Source organism: Mus musculus, chromosome 9, assembly GCF_000001635.26.
Source record: "Mus musculus strain C57BL/6J chromosome 9, GRCm38.p6 C57BL/6J".
Taxonomy (NCBI): domain Eukaryota; kingdom Metazoa; phylum Chordata; class Mammalia; order Rodentia; family Muridae; genus Mus; species Mus musculus.
In genome coordinates, this window is record NC_000075.6 from 103454710 (window position 1) to 103478786 (window position 24077).

Below are 24077 nucleotides of genomic sequence, written 5' to 3' on the forward strand. Positions count from 1 at the left end.
CTCTAGTTCCTTATTAAGGGGAGAAAGACAGGAATAAGATTAGACAAAAAAGACATGGGCAAGGAGGACAATCTTCTTCATCTATTTGCTGGTGTGCCAGGCTCCAGACGAGAAAATGTGCTCCTTGCTAGTGGGAAATTCAATGAAGTGAAACTAAACCAGACGGTCTATAGGGACGAGGGAGCCTAATTATTGTTTCTTCCACAAATGGAACTCTGTGAACTGGAGAGAGGGTCTGGCAGTTGAGTGAATGTGGCCTCCCATCTGAGTACTAACAAGGCCAGATCCTTCTTAGCTGTGGAGATCAAGCACATTCAGGGCGGTCTGGCCTTAGTTGGGGGACCTCTCCCTTCTCAGAGGAGAAGAGGAGGATACAGGGGAGGGGCCGTATGTGGGGGGACTGGAGGAGGGGGGCTGTGATCAGGTTGTAAAGTGAATGAATGAATGAATAAATGAATAAATGAATAAATAAATACATAATGGGGGGGGGCGAGCGTTTGTGGTTCTTCCAGTGGACCTGAGATCTGTTCCCAGCAATCCAGTGTCTCACAACTGCATGTAACTCCAGCTCTAGGATAACTGATGCCTTCTTCTAGCCTCCTTGGGTCCTGAGCCCATGTGGAGCATGTGCACGCACACACACACATACACACACACACACACACACATCTAAATAAATCTTAAAAGGGGGATGCTTTCTCTCCTCAGCCCACCTTCTTTTCACCTATGGTTTTAGGATGCCCCCACCCCCTTCCCCAGCTTCTTGTCTATTCATGTGCCTCCACAGCCAGATTGGGGCTTATACATTTTCTTTTCAGCTGAAGATGGACTCTGTAGTCTTATGCCAGCCAGGTAAAGGCTCTACCACTGAATATCTTTGCCAGTTCTTTTGTACATTCTATTTCGAGGCAGGGTCCCCTAAGTCGTATAGGCTTTTCCTGAATTCATTCCGTGTCCTAGGAAGACCTTGACATTGCCGGTGCCCTGCCCTGGGATCCCAAGTAGCTGGGACTACAGGTCTGTGCCCCAGGCTGCCATTCTTGACTTTTTGTAAGACAGGGTCTCAGTACGCAGTCCAGACTGGCCTGGAACTCACTATGTAGACCAGGCTGGCCTGGAACTTTCTGCAATCCTCCCACCTCTGCCTGAGTGCTGGGATTACAGGCATGCACCACCGTGTCCAGGCTGGCTGACACTCTTAAATATTTGATGCATGCATGCATGAATAAATGAACCATGTGGCCATGGTAATAGTTCTTAGCCATTCCCTGGCTCTGGTCTGGAGGTTGTTTCCAATAAGCCATTAAGAAAGGAGTTTGTAAGTGTTCCTGGGATTTTTTTCATGTGGGCTCTGAGGTTCAAGGTCATGTGGTCAGACTTGGGTGGCAAGCATTTTTTATGTACTGAGCCATCTAGCAGGCCCTTTATTTCTGTCTTGAGACTAGGTCTCACTATGTTGCCCAGGCTTGCCTTGAACTCACTGCGCAGGTCAAACAGGCCTTAAATGTTTCGTTTTCCTTATTCAGTGTTTCTCATGTTTGAATATGGAGTCTAGATAATTGACAATCAAAATTCTTAAAATAAGCTCTTTGAAATTTTTATATAATAAAGCTTATTTAAGAGAACAGAAAAGGAAAAAGGAAAAGAAACAAGCCAAGTCAAGTATGTGTGTGTGTATGTGTGTGTAAGTGTTCATATGTGTGTGTAAGTGTTCATATGTGTGTGTAAGTGTTCATATGTGTGTGTGTATGTGTGTGTAAGTGTTCATATGTGTGTGTAAGTGTTCATATGTGTGTGTGTATGTGTGTGTAAGTGTTCATATGTGTGTGTAAGTGTTCATATGTGTGTGTAAGTGTTCATATGTGTGTGTGTATGTGTGTGTAAGTGTTCATATGTGTGTGTAAGTGTTCATATGTGTGTGTAAGTGTTCATATGTGTGTGTAAGTGTTCATATGTGTGTGTGTATGTGTGTGTAAGTGTTCATATGTGTGTGTAAGTGTTCATATGTGTGTGTAAGTGTTCATATGTGTGTGTAAGTGTTCATATGTGTGTGTAAGTGTTCATATGTGTGTGTAAGTGTTCATATGTGTGTGTATGTGTGTGTGTATGTGTGTGTAAGTGTTCATATGTGTGTGTAAGTGTTCATATGTGTGTGTAAGTGTTCATATGTGTGTGTATGTGTGTGTGTATGTGTGTGTAAGTGTTCATATGTGTGTGTAAGTGTTCATATGTGTGTGTAAGTGTTCATATGTGTGTGTAAGTGTTCATATGTGTGTGTAAGTGTTCATATGTGTGTGTAAGTGTTCATATGTGTGTGTATTGTGTATAGGTTGGTGTGTGGCTTTGTGTATGCATTTGTGTATGTGTATGTGATTGTACATGCATGTGTGTTTGTATTTTGTGTGTATTGTGTGTGTGTGTACTTGTGTGCATGTGTGTGTTTGTGTGTTCATGTGTCCCTGTGGGTAAGTGCATGTGTATGTGTGTATTTTGTACGTTTGGTGTGTGTGTTTTCATGTATGCATGTGTTTGTGTAACACATAAAGAGTTATTGTGTATGCATGTGTTTGTATTTTGTGTGTGTTGTGTGTGTATTTGTGTGTCTATATGTATGCATGTGTGTGTTTGTGTGTGCATGTGTTTATATGTCTCTGTGTTTAAATATGTGGGTGTGTATCTGCATGAGTGTGTGTATGAATATGTGTATATTTGTGCATGCATGTGTTTGTTTGTCTGCATGTGTGTTTATGTGCATGAAAATGTGTAGAGGGCAGGATACAGTTCTACAAATGCAGAAAGAAGGTGGAACCATGGCTGTTTCAAGTCGGACCACACAGAACCACTGGGCTTTGGATAGACCCAAAGCTTTTTTTTTTTTTTTTTTAATTTTATTTTGCCTTGCCACAACACTATAGGACATATGGCTTTGTGACATTTCCCATCTATTACAAATTCCTGATATTAATTAATACAAGATGCTTGAAACTATGTCCAAAGACACTGGGTAGAAACACAGAGATTTTAGAGGTTAGATAGAGCTGGCAACCCTGTAGCTTGGTGGCCTTTAAATTTTCATTCTGGGCTGAGAACAGGAGTAATGTGGATAGTGCCTGCGGGGCAGATAGGGTGGCTTTGTCCAAATGTCTGTGCTCTGAGGCTGTGCGGGCTCAGGGCTGGGGGAGGCAGAGGGCCTTCCTGCTTTTTGCTGGTGTTTAGTAACAATCAAAGATTTATTCCACCCTCAAGTGGGGGCCGATTATAGGCTCCGGCTTGCCAACGTACAGCCTGCTGGCCCTGCTTTCCCACTGTCTTCCCAGACAGAGATCCTAAAATAAATTAACAGTCTCCCCTCCTCACCACAGAGGACCCTGCAGTAGCCACCACTGCCTTTCCTAACCAGGAAGAGATGTGTCCAAAAAAGACCAGTTATGTGGTATAAGGAGGGTTAGAACCTTTGCTGGGGTTTATATAGACTCAGAAAAAAAAAAAAAAAAAAAAAGCCAGGCGGTGGTGGTGCACACCTTTAATCCCAGCACTTGGGAGGCAGAGGCAGGCGGATTTCTGAGTTCAAGGCTAGCCTGGTCTACAAAGTGAGTTCCAGGACAGACAGGGCTACACAGAGAAACCCTGTCTTGGAAAAAAAAACCAAAAAAACAAAAATAGACTCAGAACTGGTATGGTGGCCCAGAGAGGGGTCCTGACCAAAAGCAAAGCATGGGGCCTGTAAGGGAAAATCTTCAGGAAGCCTTCCCAGAGCTGAAGCTAGGAAGGGAAGAGGTCAGAGAAGCTGTGTTTATTAACTGTCTTAGCCTGGACCCAGCATAATGCCTGAGCCAGCTTGTCCGGGCTCAGATAGTGAACCACTAAATATTTTAGGAGTTTTGAGCTGGTTAAACATGCCATCGTGAAGAATTAAATTATGTGAGCTTACAATTAGTTGCTTAAAAACAAAGTCAGTACATACTCAAAAGGCAGTAGTCCCTGCCCCTTTCAAAATGTAATGATTTTGAAGTTACCTGCTTTGACTCTGTCTGGATGTTGGAAATGCTACATTATGGAACCCTGTATCTCTTTCCAGCCCTGTATTAGTGAGATGTTGGTAACTTGATATCAGCCAAGGTCAGAGTATTTGCACCAGGGAAATTGGCAAACACTATAAACCACAGGATTTATTTGTAGGGAGACAATTGTTCATGCTAAATATGCCCCACCTTGACATCAGTACTGGATATTCACAACTTCATTAAATGCTTGTGGCACTGGTTTAAAGCTGTCAACACCTTCACGTCACTGGAAAGAATATTATTGCTCAGAGAACTGAAGTTGTCCCAAGTCACAGAGCTGGAAATGTCACAGAGCCACAATGCCACCCCATGTCAGCATGTGTGTATGTGTGCTCAAAAGCGTGTGTGTGTGTGTGTGTATGTGTGTGTTTGTATGTGTGTATGGTTGTATATGTGTGTGTGTGTGTGTATGTGTGTGTTTGTGTGCATGCACATTCTCTTGAGGGAATGTTAATATTGTATTGTGCTTGTATATGTGTGTGTTTACGTGTGTATGTGTTTGTGTGTATATGTGTGTTTCTGTATGTGTACATGTGCATGAGTGAGTGTATATGTGTGTATGTATGTGTTTATGTGTGTGTGTTTGTGTGCATACACATTCTGTTGTATGTTTGTGCATGTGTGTGTATTATAAGCTAAAAGGCTCATCATAATTTAGTGACCCTCCTGGATCGCTGTCTCCTTGCTCCTTGGTTTCTTTGCTCTCCACATGCAGACAGCCAAGACTCTCAGTTCCTCTTTGGGTTGCACCATGAAGATAAATATCTTTCTCATAGGTTCTGAGATTTCTAGCCCAACCCCACTGATACAATCCTCTTTCTCTTCAAGCCCCAGTCCCTTGTTTTGCTTCCAGAACCACATGACTGTATGGGTCTGGGGGATGAGCTTTGTAGCCAGGGAACTTTCCTGCTGAACATTTTCTCAGGAGAAGAAAGAGTATTTCTATTTTAAGCTCTGAGAGGTGTACATTAATTATCTGGTCCTCACTGATTTACAGCTGAAGAGGATACAAATTAACATTGCCTCTGTGCAACTTTCTTTCCAGGAGAGAAGCCAGTGAAAATACCAAATGTCACCATGAACAGCCATTGGACAGATGAGACATCCATAAGAAGAGCTACCTGTGACCTTGGAGCCACGTGGCCCTTCTCTCTAGGGAGAGAAGGTAGAAATGAATGACTTGTGGTCTTCATTAGTAACACTGAACGGCAGGCAGGCTGGAAGCTTGCTATAGGGAGAGCTGGGAGAGCTAACAGTGGGGTGTCCTCACCCCCTACTCTCCCTCTGACCTGAAATGCCACTGTCACAACTATATGCTTTAATGCCAGGTTCCCCACTCAAGGAGACAGTATGTGGTGATATGAATATATACTGTCCCCTCCCCCAGACTTAAGTGTTATGCCTCAATACTCAGGTGGTGGAGCTATTTTGGAAGGTTCTAAAAACTTAATGAGGTTGGAAGCCTAGTTATGGGGAAGTAGCCCCCTGGGACATGTTCTTGGGGCTGTGTATTTCCATGACCTTTCCTCTGTTCCTGCTTCCTGGCCATCCTGAGGTCATCAGCTTTCCCTTCCACCATAATGTTCCGCCTCACCACAGCCCAGAAACAATGATGCTGGCTGACTGGACCGAAAGGCTTCAAACTGTGAAAGAAAAAGAAGCCTTTCTTCCATTTAAAGTCATTTATCCAGGTATTTTGTTACAGCAACACAGGGCTGACAAACCTGGCTCATCAGAGCAATGTCAGTAAGAACTGATTGTGGGATTGCGTGGTCTTGAGGGAAAGAGGCTCGGGACCTGTAAGTAGCGACAGAGGGAGAAACACATGCTTTTCTAGAGGACATCTTGGATGGATTCCAGAGATGGGCAGTGAGAGGCTGCGGTGGGTTATAGAGTAAATTCTGAGGGGCTGGTGAGGAACAGAAGACATGGTGATGGCTGTTGCTGTGGAGGGAGGGATGGCTGTTGAGGGAGGGATGGCTGTTGAGGGAGGGATGGCTGTCAGAGGTTTATTTCCCCCTAGCCCTCCTCATGGAGGTGTCTTTAGGATCTAGTGGTTCTTCAAGGGCAGTCCCCAGCATCCCTGGGAGCTCATGGGAAAGGACCATACCCCACGTCAGTGTAAGATCAGGATTTCTGAAGCTGCATTATAAGAATCTGTGTTTTAACCATCCACCCCCTCTCCTGTGTTGAATAAATGTTTTTGTGTAGAGAGGAATCACAACCATCAAATAATGGCTGCCATTCACTGTCTACTCAGAGTGTGCCAGGCAGCTTGCTGGACAGGCTCTCTCTCTCTCTCTCCCTCTTTCCCATCCCCGCCCCTCCCCCACACACCTTGGAGAATCAGTGGCTTGTGGAACAATCGCTCCTTCTAGACTGCCCTTACTCTTGTTCATGTGGTTGCCTGTGACACCTGGATCACCTGTCATTCCTTACAACCCTGGTTGTCTCATAAATCCTACATTACAATAATGTTCATTTCGTATATGCCTTTCTCTGTATAGCCTTATTCATTCTTGCCCTTGTCCCTTCTGCATATGATTACGGTTTTCTGGCAGCAGGTTCTGTGCCTGCTATTGGAGAATGAGCAGCTACTATGGGAGATGAGGCTCAAAGAGCAAGCAAAGGCCACCTACGGAAGGAAGGACTCAGAGATAACGAATGAGAGAGGGCAGGGACTTCCCTGGCAGCTGTAGTAAGACTCTGAACATGGTACAGGTGTGATGTGGAATGTGAGGGAGGGAAGAGTGCAGCACTAAAGAGGGTGCTGAGGACCAGGGAAGGGTCTTAGGCCTGTATGGGGAATTTATCCTCCTAATGATAAAGGGTGGTGGTATCGACAAGGTTGGTTGTGGGGGTGAAGGGAAGAGGGGACAGAGGAGACACTTTTCGATGACAGAGCACTCTTTTAGGCTGAGTTACTGGAAGCCTGGGGTGAACGTTGCTGTCGCTGCCCCTTGTCCCTCTCATCAATGTCACCCATCCCCACTTAGTGTAGACACCTTGTGGGTAACCACATTCCTCTTCTATTCTCAAACCCAGCTCTTCTCCTCGCCACAGAGTAAGTAACACCAAGATTTGGTTTGCTCATCCACAGTTACACTGGGATAACTGTGTTAGTTACAACTTGGATAACAGTTAGCTATGCGCACTGAATGACTCGACGTGTGAAAAACACCTCCTTCCTCGAGTAGCCGGCCTGGCACAGGCCGAGTGTCCCACACCTGGCGGCCATTATTATCATTGTTATTTGCCTTTGTACAAAGCAACTGTACAATGAGTGTCGGATGAATTAGATTGGTGTGCGCATTCAGCCATTGCTCCTGCTCCACCTGCTCTTTTAAACTCCTCCTTCCTCTTCTCTCTCTCTCTCTCTCTCTCTCTCTCTCTCTCTCTCTCTCTCTCTCTCTCTCTCTCTCTCTCTGTGTGTGTGTGTGTATGTGTGTGCTGGGGATTGAACTGAGGGTCTCATGCATGCTAGGCATGCAGTCTATTACTGAACTACATCCTGGCCCCTTGCTGCTGCTGCTGCTGCTGCTGCTGCTGCTGCTGCTGCTGCTGCTGCTGCTTCTTCTTCTTCTTCTTCTTCTTCTTCTTCTTCTTCTTCTTCTTCTTCTTCTTCTTCTTCTTTCTTCTTCCTCCTCCTCTTCCTCTTCCTCTTCCTCCTCTTCTTCTTTCCTTCCTCCTTCTCTTCCACCTCTTCCTCCTCTTCTTCTTTCCTTCTTCCTTCTCCTCCTCCTCACCTCTTCCTCCTCCTCCACCTCTTCTTCCTCCTCCACCTCTCCCTCCTCCTCCTCTTTTTCCTCTTCCTCCACCTCTTCCTCCTCCTTCACCTCCTCCACCTCCTCCACCTCTTCCTCCTCTTCTTTTTAATGCACAGGCAGTTAATGAAGACTTCCATCTAGTGGCTTCATAGATATATTATTTTTTTCTTTCAATTTCCCCTTCTACTGTCCTTGGAGGAACCCTGTCACACTTACCCTGGTGTTCTGGACCTTATCCTTTCCTGGCGCTGCTTCACTGGGGACACAGTTATTAAAATAAATGGAGCTGGTGGTGGCAGGTGAGGGATTGAGCTGTGATTGTGTTTTTTAAAAGAGGCAAAGACAAGGAGCATTTAAAAAAAGGTTCTCATGTGAGCCCAACAATTAAAGTTAAAGATACTGGTGTCTCAGCAGCCTGAACTACATGCAGGCTGAGGGGGGAGCTGGGCAAGTCTGGGCTCCTGGGAAATTAACTCAGTGGGCACAGTAATATGAGATTCCCTTGGAAATATCTTCACTTTTATGTGACTTCAAGTAAGGGTAGATTCTCGGCATGACTTGCTTCTAGCAACAAACAGGAAACTAAAATCTGTGCCTAGGACCCTACTCACTCACCATCACACTGAAGCCTGCCATCTTGCTAAGGCCCCACTCCCTGTGTCACTAAGGATGCACTTATGCCTCTTGGCTCCCACGGCACTACTCTCTACTCTTTTGCTCTGCTGGCCCAGTCTCCGTATCAAAGCTCTAAGTGCTGCCGGTCCTCAGGGCTGGCTCTCAGGGCTCATTTTTATCTGTAAGCGATCTCATCTATCCACAGGGATTTAAATGAAATGAAATTGTGTGCCCACCTTGATTTTCATCTACCTATTTTCTTTTTGAGATAGGTGCTCACTATTCAGACCAGACTAGCCTCACAGAGATTTGCCTGCCTCTGCCTACAGACCAATATTATGGAGAGACTTTCTCAGTTGAGACTCCTTCCTCTCCAGTGACTCTAAGCTTGTGTCAAGTTGCCATAAAACTAGCCAGCACAGTTGGGAATAAAGCGTGGAGCCTTAGACAGTGGTCTTTAAGGCTCTACGTGCTTGGCTGTGTTCCAGTTGTTCACAGGCTTCGTCGCTCTGGAGTCTGGCTTTTCCAGATCACACTGGTCTTCCCTCCTGCTCTGCCTGGCTCTTTCTTCATCCTAACCACCTCACCTCAAACAGAATGTCCTCTTCTCTGCTCACCTCTGCCTCGTTGGCTTTCTCTGAATCATTTACAATGGATTGTAATGACTTTACCAAGGTTGTCTTTTGAGATAGAATCTTACTGTGTAGCCCAGGCTAGCCTAGAGCTTGCATTCTTCCTGCCTTGGCCTAAAGCATGCTGGGATCACAGGTGTGCTTCTGTCATTCCTGCTTGCTGACTGACAGGGGAAACCCCCATCTCTGCCCTATTGGCTATGTGGGGCTTGGTACAGTAGATGTCAGCTGAGCTGACAAGCTGCCAACGTTCCTTTGTGGCGAGCCGAAGCTGGGGTAAGAGCCGCGTCCTGCACTCAGAAATGCCTGGGGCCCCACCTTAGTCTACACTGAGAATCACTCTTGTCACAGCTCCATCTGGACACCTCCAAAGGAATCTGTTTTGAGCACCGGGCACATCAAAGACTCAGTGGCCTTGGGGAATCTGTTGGATAGCCAGCTGACCCCGCCCCCTTATTGTCCATCTCTGTTTTCCAACCTCCTCCCCCTTCTACTGGAGCAGTGGTTCTCAACCTTCCTGATGCTGTGACCTTTAATACAGTTCCTCATCTGGTGCTGACACCAACCATAAAATTATTTTCCTTGCTACTTCATAGCTGTAATTTTGCTACTGTCATGAACTGTAATGTAAATATCTGATATGCAGAATATCTGATATGCAACCCCTGTAAAAGGGCCATTTGACCCCCAGGTTGAAAACCGTTGTACTAGAATGTTCTGAGGTATGTTCCTGATAAACCCTCCCTCTTTAGTTTGCTGTATAAGACCTCTTATAACTTGACCTTGCTGATCTCTAAGTTTGGCCTCTTCTCAGGGGCAGAACTCCTTTTGACTTGTTTGAACTTTCCAGATTCCCACTCTTACCTCATTCTCCTATGTGCAAACATCATAGGCAAGCCTTATCTAGCCCTGCCTTCTTTTTCGTTTGTGAGGTGAGCTCCTATTCATCCCTCAAAACCCAGCCCAGGCTGCCCAGCCCATCTCTACAGTGGTTGTGCTGTCTTTTGTCCTCATCCTTGTCTTTCTTCACCTTTGTATCCCTCACTCAGTGATGGTCTCTCATTATGGCTCTTTTTTGTTCTCAACAACAGTTTTAAAAAAGCAAACATATATTACGGAAAACTTCAAGTATATAATGATACACCAATAGAGATCAGAATTCTGACTTCCCAAACAGGTTTCAACAGTTACAAATTGTATGTCTGATTTAAAATTCTCTGCTCTTGTCGACTTCTGGCCTCACCTCCAGAGGTCATTATGAGCACCTCACCTGGAATATATCTTTCATTAATCTTTGCTATTTTCATGTCCTTATATTTCAGTTTTTAAAATTAAGATACCACATACAGCCAGGCATGTACACACCTGTAATCCCAGCACTTGGGTGGCCGAGTCAGGAAAGCACAAGTTTATGGTCAGCCAGGGCTACAGTAGTGAGATCTTGTCTTGAAACAAAAGAAAAACAACTCCAAAAGAGGAAAAATACCTACAAAAACCTCACCAGCAGTGGGTGTGCATCTACATCTGATCTTTAAAATTCAACAGTGGTCTTATAATTTGGCATTCTCCTGCCTGAGCACTTTCTCCCCTGATGCTCTCTTCAGCAGCTTCTGCTTTGGTTTAATGCCTGTATCTTGCCTCCATCTCTTTGGATGTCATGGTTTCCAGCCTCCAACACTGTGTGCTCTGACTCCCAGGCTGGCTGGCTGGCTGGCATAGGTTAGCTCCCTTCCTTTCTACTGCCTTTGAGTAGCTCCATCTCTTATTGTATTAAACGTGGACAATACCTTTCTCACACACTCTCCCCCTCTTATAATCACAGATGTTTTATTTTCTAAGGTCAAATGGCAGGACAGAAGAAGAAGAAAAAAACCTGTTTAATCACCAGAAGACTGTATTATGGATGCCAGCATGAAAAAGAGCTCCATTCTCCTGAGAATTATGATGTAGGTGCCCCTGGCTGTCAGCCGCTTTGGGCGGATGGCCAAGTCCTTGTTTTACTCCCCAGCTGAGCATCCTAAGCCTGCAAAATACCGCCAGCTATTCGATTGTTTTTCATGGTGCTCCCGCTCCAGGGCAGGCCAGCAAGCTCTACGCTCGGCCATCTGCCTTCCCACTGTGATTAAACCATGGCTCTAACATCAAATAGCAGCCATTTCTCTTCTTATGAAGCAGGGCAGCTTTATCTCAGCAGTAGCAGGTGCCTGCTAATCCCTTAATAAGTATTCAGTAAATTGATGAATAAGTGATACTCGTTGAAAGAGTCAAGCCCGTGAGACAGGGAGACATCCGTTTTCAAAGACCAGGCCAAGACCAAGGCAGCGAGTAGTGAGAGAAGCGGTGGAGAAGGCAGAGGTCTCCCTGGAAGCTCTGGGAAGGAAGTGTGTGAGGCCAGTTTAGTGCCATCTGGCAATGCTATGCACCAGCGTCCTTGCATACTGTCCACGGTAGGCATGGACCTCTGCTACCGAGGATTCGATAATATATATTTCAGGCTTCATGGGTTATGTCGTTGTTGTGATGCACAATCGCAACCCCTCTTGGTGGGAGAACAGTTGGGGATGATTAACACACAGATGGGAAGGGCTTTATTTTAATAAAAAGCAATTTCACAGGGCTGGAGAGATGGCTCAGTGGGTAAGGTGCTTGCTATGTACCCACAAGGATCTAGGTTCAAATCTCAGACCTGTTTAAAAAAAATTGCTGGACATAGAGATGTAGACCTGGAGCTTACCTGTCAGACAATGTATCCAGAGAGTGAGTTTTGTTTTGTTTTGTTTTGTTTTTTTGTTTTGTTTTGGTTTGGTTTTTCGAGACAGGGTTTCTCTGTGTAGCCCTGGCTGTCCTGGAACTCACTCTGTAGACCAGACTGGCCTCGAACTCAGAAATCCACCTGCCTCTGCTTCCCTAGTGCTGGGATTAAAGGCGTGCGCCACCATGCTCGGCTGAGTGAGTTCTGGTTTCAATGAGAGACCATGTCAGAAAAAAAATAAGGTGGAAAATTGCCAAGGGAGACTCCTGATGTTGACCTCTGACTTCCATGTACACATTCCACACACAAACAACCTGATTTGTCCAAACACATGTCCCACCATTCCTGACATGGGAAGTTCTTGACCCCCCCCCCCCACCACCACCACCACCACTACTTGTGACAGAGAAAATTGGAACAATGTGAGCCCAACGGCTGGATGTTACTTGGCTGGGCTCTGGTGCCTGGGTGTTTGGTTGGTCATTCTTCTGGATGGTTCTCTGAGGGTAGCGTTAGATAAAATTGAGATGGGCCATGGTGTTGGGCATGGGGTACAGGCTTATTCTAGCTACTCTGTAGGCCGAGATAGGAGGACTACAAACTCAAGGAGTGCCTGGGCTATAGAGCACATTCTAGGTCAGTTTGGGCCTTTGAGTGATACTCTGTCTTGAAAAGTAATAGACTGGGGGTATAGCTCGGTGACAGAGTACCAAGCTAGCATGTACAAGGCCCCAGGTTCAACCCCAGCATCACCATGGTAATAGTAGTAACAATAGTAATATGCGCAGCAGTCCATTATTATTATTATTAATTATATAGACTACTTTCTGTAATGTGAATGAGCCTCATCCAGTCAGCTAGATGATCAGATAAAAGAGACACCAGCATCCCCTGAAAACCTAGACCCTGACAGCAGACATCCCATAGACTGACTTGCAACTGCAGCTTGTCCATGCAAAAAGGAGTTTGCATTCTTTCTAAAATCTTTGAGTTTTGCTTCAAATAAAGTGTGTCATGTACAAGGTTGAGGGCGGACATGCTGAGTGCTGGGTGCTCTTCTTCTATTAAAAGATTTCACAGTTAAGAAAAGACAAGGTGGTATAAGCAAAGTCAACTGGAAAAAAAAAAAAAGAGCTGGTCCAGTGGTCAGCGCTTCACAGTGCTTAAGACAGGGGCACTCTCTGGGAAAGTGTGCTGGCATGGAGGTGGGAACCATTGGGAATGAACAGGGACAGGAGGACAGGTTCCCAGGGTAGCAGTCATGAGGCCCGAGTGAGTTTGCTGCAACCTTGGGAGCAGTGGGTAAAGCTGCTGAAGGCACAGGTGCAGGGAAGTCAGGACTCAAGGACACAGGGCCACACTGCTTGAGTCTCCCAGATGTCCTTTCTGTTCGCCTAAAGGAAGCTGTTTGGAAATGGTTATGTCTAGCTTTCCTCTGGTGAGATCTTCCTCCTGGGTGTTTGCCCATGCCTGAGGGATTTGTGCTAATCAGAAATATGCTGAGATCCACACTACCAGGGCTCCTCTCTGATTCAGGTGCGACTCTCAGAGAAGATCCTTTGTGTGCATGTACATGTATGTGCCTGTAAGTGCATGCATGTACATGCATGTGCCTGTATGTGCATGCATGTACATATATGTGCCTGTAGGTGCATACATGTACATGGAGGACAATCTCAAGTGGATCTCCTTAGGATCTCTCCATTTTTTTCTTTCTGAGATGTAGTTTGTTTGTTTGTTTGTTTTGTTTTTTTCAAGACAGGGTTTCTCTGTATAGCCCTGGCTGTCCTGGAACTCACTCTGTAGACCAGGTTGGCCTCAAACTCAGAAATCTGCCTGCTTCTGCCTCCCAAGTGCTGGGATTAAAGGCCTGCGCCACCACGCCCGGCGATATGTAGTTTTTATTGGAACTCAGAGCTCGCCAATTAGTACAGACCGGCTGGCCAGGTATTCTTGTGTCTCCCCATCTCTGGGATTATAAGCCTGGGACCAAGCTTGGGAGATAGCTGTGGAGGTAAAGTGCTTACAAGCAAGCCTGACCTACCTGACTTTGACACAACTAAAATCCATATGCACTATCAAATTTGGGTGCCATGTTACCATGTCTGGTTACCAGTGATGAGGAAAACCATGACAGCACTTGTATCTCTCTGTGTCACTGCCAGTGTCTGTCTTCCACTGAGTAGGTTGAAAGAGATCTAGGGAGGGGTCCTATCACATCGAAATGTGTTTTGACCACCCCTCTGGTGATCCTCCTGGTCTGTATACAGTTGACATCAGTCACATGCCCAGCACTGCGCTGACAGTGTAATGTGCCTGGACCAAAGTGTGGATGTGTTGATTCAACATTCTTCCTAGACTCCAGGGTCCATGGCTCACAACTAGGTCTCTTTAATATGTGAATGCTCACAGTGCCTGGTACATGGTAGTCTGCATTCAAAGCCTCAGAAAGGAACAGAATAAAAGGGAGTCTGTGACAACTCCACTGTAGCTACTGTGATAAATGTTACACTGCCAGGCTGCTGCAAGAGGGCAGGACCAATGGGTGCCACCACCGTGAAAGATTCTGTACTTACGTGTGACACTAATTACACACACAGGCTGGGAAGTGGTAGTCTAATCTGACACTGACAAAGCCTTCCTCCCTCCTGCTCTATCGCTGTAAGCTTCAGAAAGACCACTGCCATGATGGCAGCCGCAATTATCTCCTTCCTCTTCAGAGCCGGACATGAAAGTGGGCTGCGCCGGGAACCTGGGAGAGGATTTGTAGAATGGGCTTCAGAGCTTGGGACTCTGCCTCTAAATTCAAGCTCTGCCCTAAACCCGCAAAGCAACACGAAACGCAACTCAAAGAGGAGAGGGATTTCGTCTGTCCCAAATAGCAACGGCAGAGAGGAGGGACGGGGTGGGCTTCCTGCGCAACGTTTCAGCACAGAGCGAGATTTTATGGTTGGTTTTGAATCCTCAAGAAATTTGAGACCTGTAGTGGAAATTCTGACACCCTTAGATTGGCTGCAGCATGGCACGGATTGTGTAGTTGGCCTCCCAAGTCAAGGTGGCTCTGATGGAGTGGTGAGTCTAGGAGTCCAGAACCTGACACGCATGGAACATTTTGCACGGGGGGTGGAAATGCTAGGTTTGCAGGACAGCTCCTAGAACAGCCAGAAGGTGGCGCCACTTGCCAAGAGGCAACAGCCAGGGGACTCACCCAACCCCTCCCCCACCTTTCCCCCATCTCATGGAGGGTCTCCTTCAGCTCTGGGTTTGGCTTGAAGGCTACTCAGGGATTGCTGGCCACAAAGAGACACCTGGGCCCATCCCTATGTGTCACTGTACAGATACTATCTGAGATCCTGCCTGAGATACTAACGAGTGGGATTGGCTGGGTAGACAGGCTACAAGGGCTATGCAACATTCATGGTTATTATTATTTAACTGTGACAAATGATGACATCGATTACTTACAATGAATGCTTACTGTGGCCAGGCACTACAATAAAGATTTGAAATAAATTATTTAAGTCTCACAACGATGTCGTGGCATGAATATTATCGTCCTTTTACGGACCACAGCATTTCATCCAGAGAGGTCAAGGTTGCGGGGCTTGTCTTAGGTCAACTGCAAAGCCAGAGTGTGAACTCAGGCCTTTTGGGATGTGCAGTATGCCCCATTATCTGCTACCTCGTCTTCCTTCCTGCCTGACTTCCTCTTTCTTCTTCCCTTTCCTTCCTGTCTTCCTTCTGTCCTTTCTTATTTCCTGTCACCGAGCTATCGTTGCAAAATTCAGGGAAGACCAGACCACACTTCTGATACTGGGGCATTCTTAGTGTATTGAGTAGGCTGAAAAATGACCACCTCAGGGGTATAGAAGGATGAGGACAGCTCTTGAATATTCATTACCGCCTACCCGAAAGTACAGCGCTAGATCTGGCCAACCCAGGAATCCCAGCTGTGTGTTGGCTTAATTTAATCAGGGGTTTTGTGAACTCTGATCCTGTGTGGGCTTTGTCTGCTCCCATTTAACGCTTGGTCTAGACAAGTTCATCGGGCAACACCTGAGATATAGCCTGGCAGGTATGTGAGGTGAATAACAGATGTTTCATCACTTCAGAGGGGCATAGGTCATTATCAGAATCTTAGGAATGCAAGGACCACAGGTGCAGAACATTGCCAGCCTGGCCAAATTTCTAAGAATGGGGAGAGGGCATCTCTTCTTCTTAGTGTCTACCCGAGGCTCAGGAGTTTGTAGATGGCTCTGTCGCATGAGGCTTGGGAGGTCAGTGAAGTCTGCCCTCTGATCTTACAGATGAGCCTCTGAGTGAAAGGGATTTGTCTAATGGGCTCAGAGCCAGGGAGGGAGCCACCAGAAGGAGTCAAGTGGAACTTGTCCCTCCAGCCTCACGAAGAAGACCCTGCCACTTGCCTTCTAGGGTTATGAACCGGAATCTGGCTTATTTCCTGTGTCTTCTACGAGACCCAGGGGAGCTGGTCCCTCTCTTTAACCGTTGAGAAAAGGGTTCAGGGAGGTCACACAGTAACTGTGTGTGTCCCTCCGTGATTTGAAAGTCTCTCTCTTGGGGCTGTCTGCACTGCGGTTTGCCCTCGTGAATTAATGGTTTTCTAGGAGGCAGAATATGATTTCAAATGGAAGGGGGGGTAGGCTAGAGATGAAAATATTGGTAGTTAGTTGTGGACTTTTGAAGTGGTATTTGAAGAACTAGGACAGAAACCAGGAATATAAGATTTAAATAAAAAACAACCCCCAAAACAAACAAATATAAAACCCCCAAAACAACAATAACAACAACCCCCCAAACAACCAATAGCTTTAGTTCCGGTTTACATTGCACAGTGCTCCAAAGAGTCACTGACATCCTAATCCCAGGAATTTTTTTTTTGAAACATGGTCTTTGCAGGTATAATCAAGATTCTCTGCTGCCATCTTTGGTGGCTTTCAACAAGCCCGTGCCTCATTCTTAGACTGGGAGCCTTTCAGGATAGGCTGGTCCCCAGTTTCCAACATTTGGTGTGACCTCTCCCTACTTTCAAAGAGTCCCTAGCTCTCCAGATTGACACGAAGCTCCGGGTTTGGGGAAGCAGCCGCCCTTAGAGGCCACAGATCCCATCCAGCAATCTTTGGAAAGCCCCGCAGCAGGCTCATCTTAGCACAAGCCTCTCCCTCCCACACAGGCAGCTGCCCAGAGGACCAAGGAACAGTGGCCTGGAACCACGCACCGCAGGGAGCCACTGAACTCCCATCAAAGGAAGGTGTCCTGCCTTGAGAGCTGACTGCTTGGCACATTTTTACTAGTATTATTTTTCCTAAGCCTGAACATCATTGCAAGAGAAAAAAAAAAAAAAAAGAATCCCGAGGGAGGCCTCACCATTCCTGGCATGCAAAGCTATTAAACTTTCAAGTCAGCCTGGAGCTGATTGACGCACCGGAAGGTGTCCGAGCCTCCGGTGTCCTAGTAACAGCCCTCCGTTCTAGTCGCGGCTGTACCTGCGGGAGGATCAATCTACCCTTTGTGACGTGGCTTTCCAGACCAAAGAGGAAAGGAAAGGGAGGAAAATAGACCCCTCCCAGAGGCTAACCACTCCATTTGAAAAGGCGGAGGGTTCTCATAGTAGGTGGTGGGGTTCTAGTTAGGGCCCTCTGCATTTATACATGAAGGCACCAGGAAGCTTTTTGTAATGTCTCTTGGTGGCTGGAGGTGGGGTGGGGGTGGGGCGGAACAACACTGAATCGATCCTGGCTGGATTACAAACTCAACAGGGAATATCCATTCCTCTCTAGACTTCAGTTTCTTTTTAAATTAGGAGTCATGGTGATACAGCTTTTAGGATGCTGACATGGGAGTATCATGAGTTTGAGACCCCCTATTTCAAGGAACCGTATATCACGATAAGCTAATAAATAAATATAAATAAATACAGTCGGAGGTTATGATCTGAATTATGTCCCCTTGGTCCATATGTTGAAGTTCTAATTGCTCAGTACCTCAGGATATGACCATTTTTGGAGCTAGGATCTATAAAGAGAGGGTTATGCTAACTTGAGGCCATGAAGCTGGTTCTAGTCCTGCAGGACTGGAGCCCTGGCAAAAAGAAACGTGGACATGCATACGAGGTCGCAAGAGGGGTCAGGAAGCCAATGGCTCCTGTAGGGAGGAATGCCCTGGCTGATTGACGTCTTTATCTTAGACTGGAGCCTTGAGGAGAGTGAGAGAATACATTGCCTGGTGCTGCAGCCACCCAGACGAAGACCTTCATTCAGGCGGACAGCATCTGGCGATCCTATCTCTCCAGGAGACTCCATCCACCGCTAAGGATTCAAGGGGCTATGCGTTCGAGGCCCTGAGAGTCACGATCCCACTCAAGGCTGTCACCCTCACAAGTTTTATCAAGGTACTTGGTTTTGCTAGAAAACATTGTTGGGGAACCCCTGGGTCCCCCAGAACACATATATCCGTTCTCCACATTCATAACGGGCTGGATAGGAAACTGTACTTAGGAATTCTGAGTCTGTCCAAGGCTTTCCCCTGGAGGTGGTTCCTGGCCTGGCCTGTGTGTGTGTGTGTGTATGGTGGGCTCTGCACTGGAGGCCCAAAGCTGGCTGCTGCTTTAGGAACTGTGGTTGTGAGAAACACCAGAGAGATTTACTCCCCAGGCAGGTGTCCGTAGGCTCCTCTGGGAACCCACACAGTGAATTCCTGAGAAGCCCCAGGTCCTTCCTCATCTTGTCTGATTCACTCCTGATAGGAGTGAGCATACCCGGGGCACAGAGACTGTTGTATAGCACTAACCTCAGAGCCAAACCACCGCCATCTTGGGGGAGTTCAGCTGTGCTGCCTGCATAAAAAAATCACTATAGAGGGCTAGGGAGGGTCATATGACCCTCACCTGGGCATCCGGCTGCTCCCTACCACCCAGTGACTACAGCATTGTCTTAATTTCTTATGGTCTTGGGGAGAAGTTAGAATATATATAAGGAAGACTAGGGGAAGGGCCTCCCTCTAGGTGGCTCTGGGAAAGGCAGCATTCAGCATTCGTGCTGGGTTAACGCTTCTACATTTGAGTAAGTAACCCTTCCTCTGGGCTCTGTAAGGAAGCCTGATAGACTCAATAGTTCCCCAAAGTCAACGTTTGTGGTGTCATTTTGACCGTAGGAGGAGGGTTAGACATTACTTATGTCTCCTCCTGGGAAGTCATTTTAGCACTAGAGTTTCCACTCATTATCCAGATAAATAGCCAAGGTTTTAGTTAGAGACATGCCCGATGCTTCAGTTTTCATGGCAAATGAACAATAATAAAATGCTACTTGCTGGGTTAGCGTTGCTCAGAGCTGCCCCTGACTGGGGTGGGGGATGGGGCGTGGGGGTGGGGTAGGGGTAGGGGGCACTTAACCTGAAGTGGAGAGTGGAAGCTACTGAAAAGGAAATGGAAGGTAGGGCCTGATACCTAGAAAGGCTCTGGCCTGGTAGGACTGGCTGGAGGAAGTGGGGAGGAAGTGGGGAGGAAGGGGAGGGGAGGGAGGACTCAGCTGGGCTGGACCAGGCATGTCTAGGCAGTTAGTGTTCAGACAGAAGCTTGTCTTCTGTACAGGGGCTCCCGAGCCTGCCTAACTCCACGTCTCTCACTGCAGTGCAGCGTCTCCTTAAGACTTACCATTACTCTACGGCCCCTGAAAGAAATAGAAACATACATACATAAATAAATTGGAGATTGTTTTCCAGTAGCTGGTCAGTGTGAAAGGGATGGGGGGGGAGTCCTCTGCGGCTTTTCATTACCTCCCGCTAACAGCTGAAGTAACTTCTCATTTCTGCTGAATAATGCATCTGTGATCACCAGGCTGGCTCGTTTAAAGCAGATAAATGAGTCTTTCTGTGCTGTTTTCCCGGCAGACAAGGATGAACGAGGTTTTATTTGCCTAAATGGAGTCCTCAGCTTCAGTGGCCCTGCCTCATTCCCCCAGGGGACGCTGGGGACCCTGAGCCACTTTTCTGCCTGTCTCAGCCACTTCTCTCCATAATCCTCCGGAAAGGCATACTGCATTTTCCCTCGGAGCTGTGCCAGCTGCCTGGATTAAGTTTTAATTTAGTTCTTCTGGAGAGTGCAGCACATTACCGGGCTCCTCCCATTGCTCTTAAATAAGGATGCCGGGCTTCTGCTTTGAGAGGAGATCTTTGAGATGCGTTTTCTCCTATTATAGGGTAGACCCCTGGATACTCCTTATTCTGTGAGGCTTAGTGGGCTCCTCTGCTCTGACTTGGATCTAGAGTCCAAATAAGCTGTTGTATTTTATAAGATAAAACTTTTTTTTTTTTTTTTTTTTTGAGACAGGGTTTCTCTGTGTAGCCCCGGCTGTTCTGAAACTTGCTCTGTAGACCAGGCTAGTCTCAGACTCAGAGATCTGCCTGTCTCTGCCTCCCCAATGTTGGGATTAAAGGTGTGCACCACCACCACCTGGTAATAAAACATTCTTTTTTTCCTTTTTCTGGTGTTGAGGATTAAACCCAGGGGCTTGCACATACTAGACAGGTGCTCTGCACTGAGCCATTATTATAAAATTTGGATATTCCTTAGGTTTCCTTACAGGCAATCTATTTTATGGCATGATAAATCAAAATTTCATTCATTGTTTGTTGTTGTTGTTGCTTATATATGCCTATCATTTTTTAGTGAAATTCTATAACCTGAGATTTAATTAAATCTTATTTAATAAGATTGTATAACAAGATTTTACATTCAGCTCTCTGGGTTTTCTAGAAAGAACCAACATTTTTCTTTTTCTATTCTTACACCTGTCTTTTCGAACTGCGTAGGCCAGGTCTCTGACCAGTGCTACATTGTAGCGGGCACAGTCCTCATCTTTTCCCTAGTTCCAGTCTCTGCAGTGGGCCTCTAGAGCAGCCTCATTAGAGACATCTAATCAGGCCAAAGACACCTCATTATTATGAGGAACTGAGCTAGGCAGACATCATTGTAGAAGCCAGTTCAAGGTCCTGCCGGAGACAGACGGCAGGGCTGAGCTTGACCTTCGGACTGCTTGATGTCAAAGTCCCCAGGCTTTGTACAATGTGTGCTTTTCATTCCATGGCTCAACTTGCTCAACGTGAGCCTGATAGTGCAAGGTGTCATAAGAGATTCAAGAGTGACTGAGAGGGACGGATGAGAAGGGCTTGGGTGACAGAGTTTGTCTCGTGTGCTTTCTTTTGGCTGCCCTTCTCTTCAGCTCCACTCTATATACAAAGCAAGAAACCTTAGGAAACCAGAAGTTTCTCCTCTTAGATAACAATTTGTGACGACCTCTAAGCAGCGACCTTGTGCCTCCTTCCCTCCCCTGACCTACTGAAATACTATTCCAATTTTATTCATCTCTGTCCTTAGGAATTTCCCCCAGTACATGCTTCTCTGTGTCTAACCACACTGTGGTGTCCTACAAAGTTAGCTGGCAGAGTCACTGCCTCACAGTCTGCATTGCCAAACTAGATTTCAGAAATGGATCGATCTAAGTAAGGTATTACAAGTTTATAATCTTGGCACTTGGGAGGCTGAGACAGGAGGATTGCTGCAAGTTTGAGGCTAGCCTGGGCTACAAAGTAATTGCCAGTCTAGCCAGGACCCTGTATCAACAAATAAACAACAACAACAACAACACACACACACATAAAGTGCGTGCACATTAAACAAGAAAAGGGGGGGAAAAAGCAACGGAATTTTTTTTCCCTCAGAAAATATATTCAGGCTTTTGTAGACATTAAAACAGCCCAGGGTTCTGTCCTGCCCCTCTCCCCTTCTTTCAGAGACAACACAGCTTCCATGGTGAGAGAACTGGGACCTGAATGGCACCCTCAGGCTTCTAGCAGTTTCTCCAAACAGACTAATTTCCAGAGGATAGGCCAACTTTCCAAGGAAGAGAAAATAGGTCCATGACAAGCCCATTAAGAACCCCGATCCTCTGGCCCTTCAGTGATTTTGATTTCTTTTTCCCTATGCCTGTGGAGACCCCAGTATCCCCCTGCCACATCCCCATCTCTTCCCTGGGCAGTTTCTCCCTCTCCCTGGCTCAGCTCCCTCCTTTTGTGCTGACATTCACTACACAGGGTGCTTGCTCCTCTGCTGTTTTATCTGCAGCTGGGTACCGGGAGGTCTCTCAGCGCAAGCTTGTGTTTGGCTGTTAAGGACAAAGGGATCTGATACCGCTAGCAAAGGCAGTTACTGGCATCGCCCACTTGATAGGAAAAGTCCGAAGCACAGCGCAGGGAAACACAGAGCCACCTCCTGCTGGACCCCTGAGAGCCACCTCCTGCTGCACCAGGGGTCCATAGGGTCCTCTTTGATCTCAGAGGCCACTACCTGGGAATCTCTCCTCTTCTTTGGGTGGTTTTAAGGCTGAGGAATCAGAGTGAGGCTCAAAATCAAGGGGGAGAATGGGGAGGGAGGGAGGGAGGGTGGGTGTCTCTGTTCCTATCTAGTAGTTCACTGGTAAATACTTTAGAGGAAAATGGCTGCCATTTTGGATTTTGACCACCAGGAGCAGAAGCTGAAGTCGTGTCTGTTCTTCATGGCCGTTCTGTTGAGTATTTTATAGTAATCTATAGGCTATAGAGTTGCTGGATTATGTAGACATTATTAAAGCCAGATTATAGATGAAAAACTAAGGCTCATGCATTGCAGAAGCTTTTGTGAGCCAGTCCCAATATCTGCACACTGGGTTTTTGTTAGCCACTTGCAATATCTGCTCATTAGCTTTTGTAGCTGAACTTTCTGACCTTGATATTGAGATGCCTGGTCCCTCTTGATACATATGCACGGCAGATGCTGCTAAGAGGGAAAATATGGGATGTTCTAGGGGTTAATATGCCATGCATATTTGAAATCAAGATAGTTGTGGGGACTCCTAGAGGAATGAATGGCTGCCTCTTGTACAGGGCTGTAAGGCCCTGGATGTTTGAGGCTCTCCCTCACAACTCAGAGGAGTGTGGGCAGAACAGCTGCATCAGCCAGGACAGAGCTGCTGAGAACAGTGAAGAAACATCATGGGATGAAATGGGTGACTCCATGTGTGCCTCTGTTGGCATCACCCAACCACACATGGACGATTCGTGACCTCCTCTTAGCCTGTGCGCCTGACTCCAGGGAGCAAATGGGATTTGGCTACTTGTAGCTGGATTAGAGACTGATTTAGCCATCCCAAGGCCAGCATTTAGGGAAGAAGGGCAGAGCCAGCGACCCCCAGAGCGACCAACTGAGATGGACAATGCTTGTAGGCTTCCAGAGCTTGCAGGCACAATTGGTGGATGAGCGTAGAGCTCTGCAGAAATTATTTCAGGGAACAGGAAGCAGCCCTGACTGGGTGACAGGGAAAGGAGGCCTCCACCCCACTGCCCAGCAAGATGACTGTCACCTCTATGTGGTGATCTGAAGGAACAAAACCCGAGTAAAACAAAATGCCAAGTGCTCAGTCTCCATGGCCACATTCCAAGGGCTCAGTTGCCACTGATGGTGTAGTGTAGTTAAGGTTTGAATGGAAAGGACAGAGGAGGTGCCTAAGATCCAGGAAGCTTCAGGAAACTTAGAAGGCTTGGAACTTTATAAGATTCACCCCCGCTCCCATTTTATATGCAGTAAACCCTTTCTGGAGAGGGGAGACTCTTCTATAGAGCTACCTGCAAATTGGGCAGCGAGCTCTAGGGGTGCAGCTTCCTTTGATTCAATTATACTCAGTTTGTCAAGTAACCCCGATAAAAACTCTTTGGTCTCCAAGCTAGACTTGGGTAAAATATTTGATTGTTGGTAGTGTCCTGTCTGGGGTGAAATGCCCTTGCTCATGTCTGCCCAGGAGAAGCCTCATAAACCGACGGCCAAGACAGTAAGACATTTCCATCCTCTTAAAAAGTTCTGTTTGAATCAGGGCTGTTGTGCTGGTATTTCTATATTGATTTCATGCTGAAGTAATTTTTGCCTTATTGAGTTAAGCAAGATATTAACACCAACTTCACTAGTTTATGAGCGCGCGTGCACACACACCATAGGTAGTAGGAAGTTGAAAATTACTAGTAATATCCATATTCCTATTGATCCCTGTACTGGCTAGTTTTGTGTCAACTTGGCACAGGCTGGAGTTATCACTTGACACAGGCTGGAGTTATCTCAGAGAAAGGAGCTTCAGTTGGGGAAATGCTTCTACGAGATCCAGCTGTAAGGTATTTTCTCAATTAGTGATCAAGGGGGGAGGTCCCC

At 46.5% G+C, this 24077-nt stretch overlaps 1 protein-coding gene and 2 long non-coding RNA genes across 4 annotated transcripts in view; 2 read left to right on the plus strand and 1 right to left on the minus strand.

Annotated features, from left to right (window-relative positions):
* Positions 1-6551, plus strand: part of 5830418P13Rik (RIKEN cDNA 5830418P13 gene) — a 37683-nt gene extending 31132 nt beyond the window's left edge. The window contains exon 6 of the long non-coding RNA NR_040466.1: positions 5110-6551. This is a non-coding gene — a long non-coding RNA (RIKEN cDNA 5830418P13 gene). The remainder of the gene's footprint in view (positions 1-5109) is intronic.
* Bfsp2 (beaded filament structural protein 2, phakinin) overlaps positions 1-24077 on the minus strand; it is a 55482-nt gene that overhangs the window by 29786 nt on the left and 1619 nt on the right. The gene's annotated exons all lie outside the window — the stretch shown is intronic.
* The window catches only part of Gm16252, a 31309-nt gene continuing 24571 nt past the window's right edge, over positions 17340-24077 (plus strand). The window contains exons 1-2 of the long non-coding RNA XR_003948081.1: positions 17340-17458; positions 18036-18239. This is a non-coding gene — a long non-coding RNA (predicted gene 16252). The remainder of the gene's footprint in view (positions 17459-18035; positions 18240-24077) is intronic.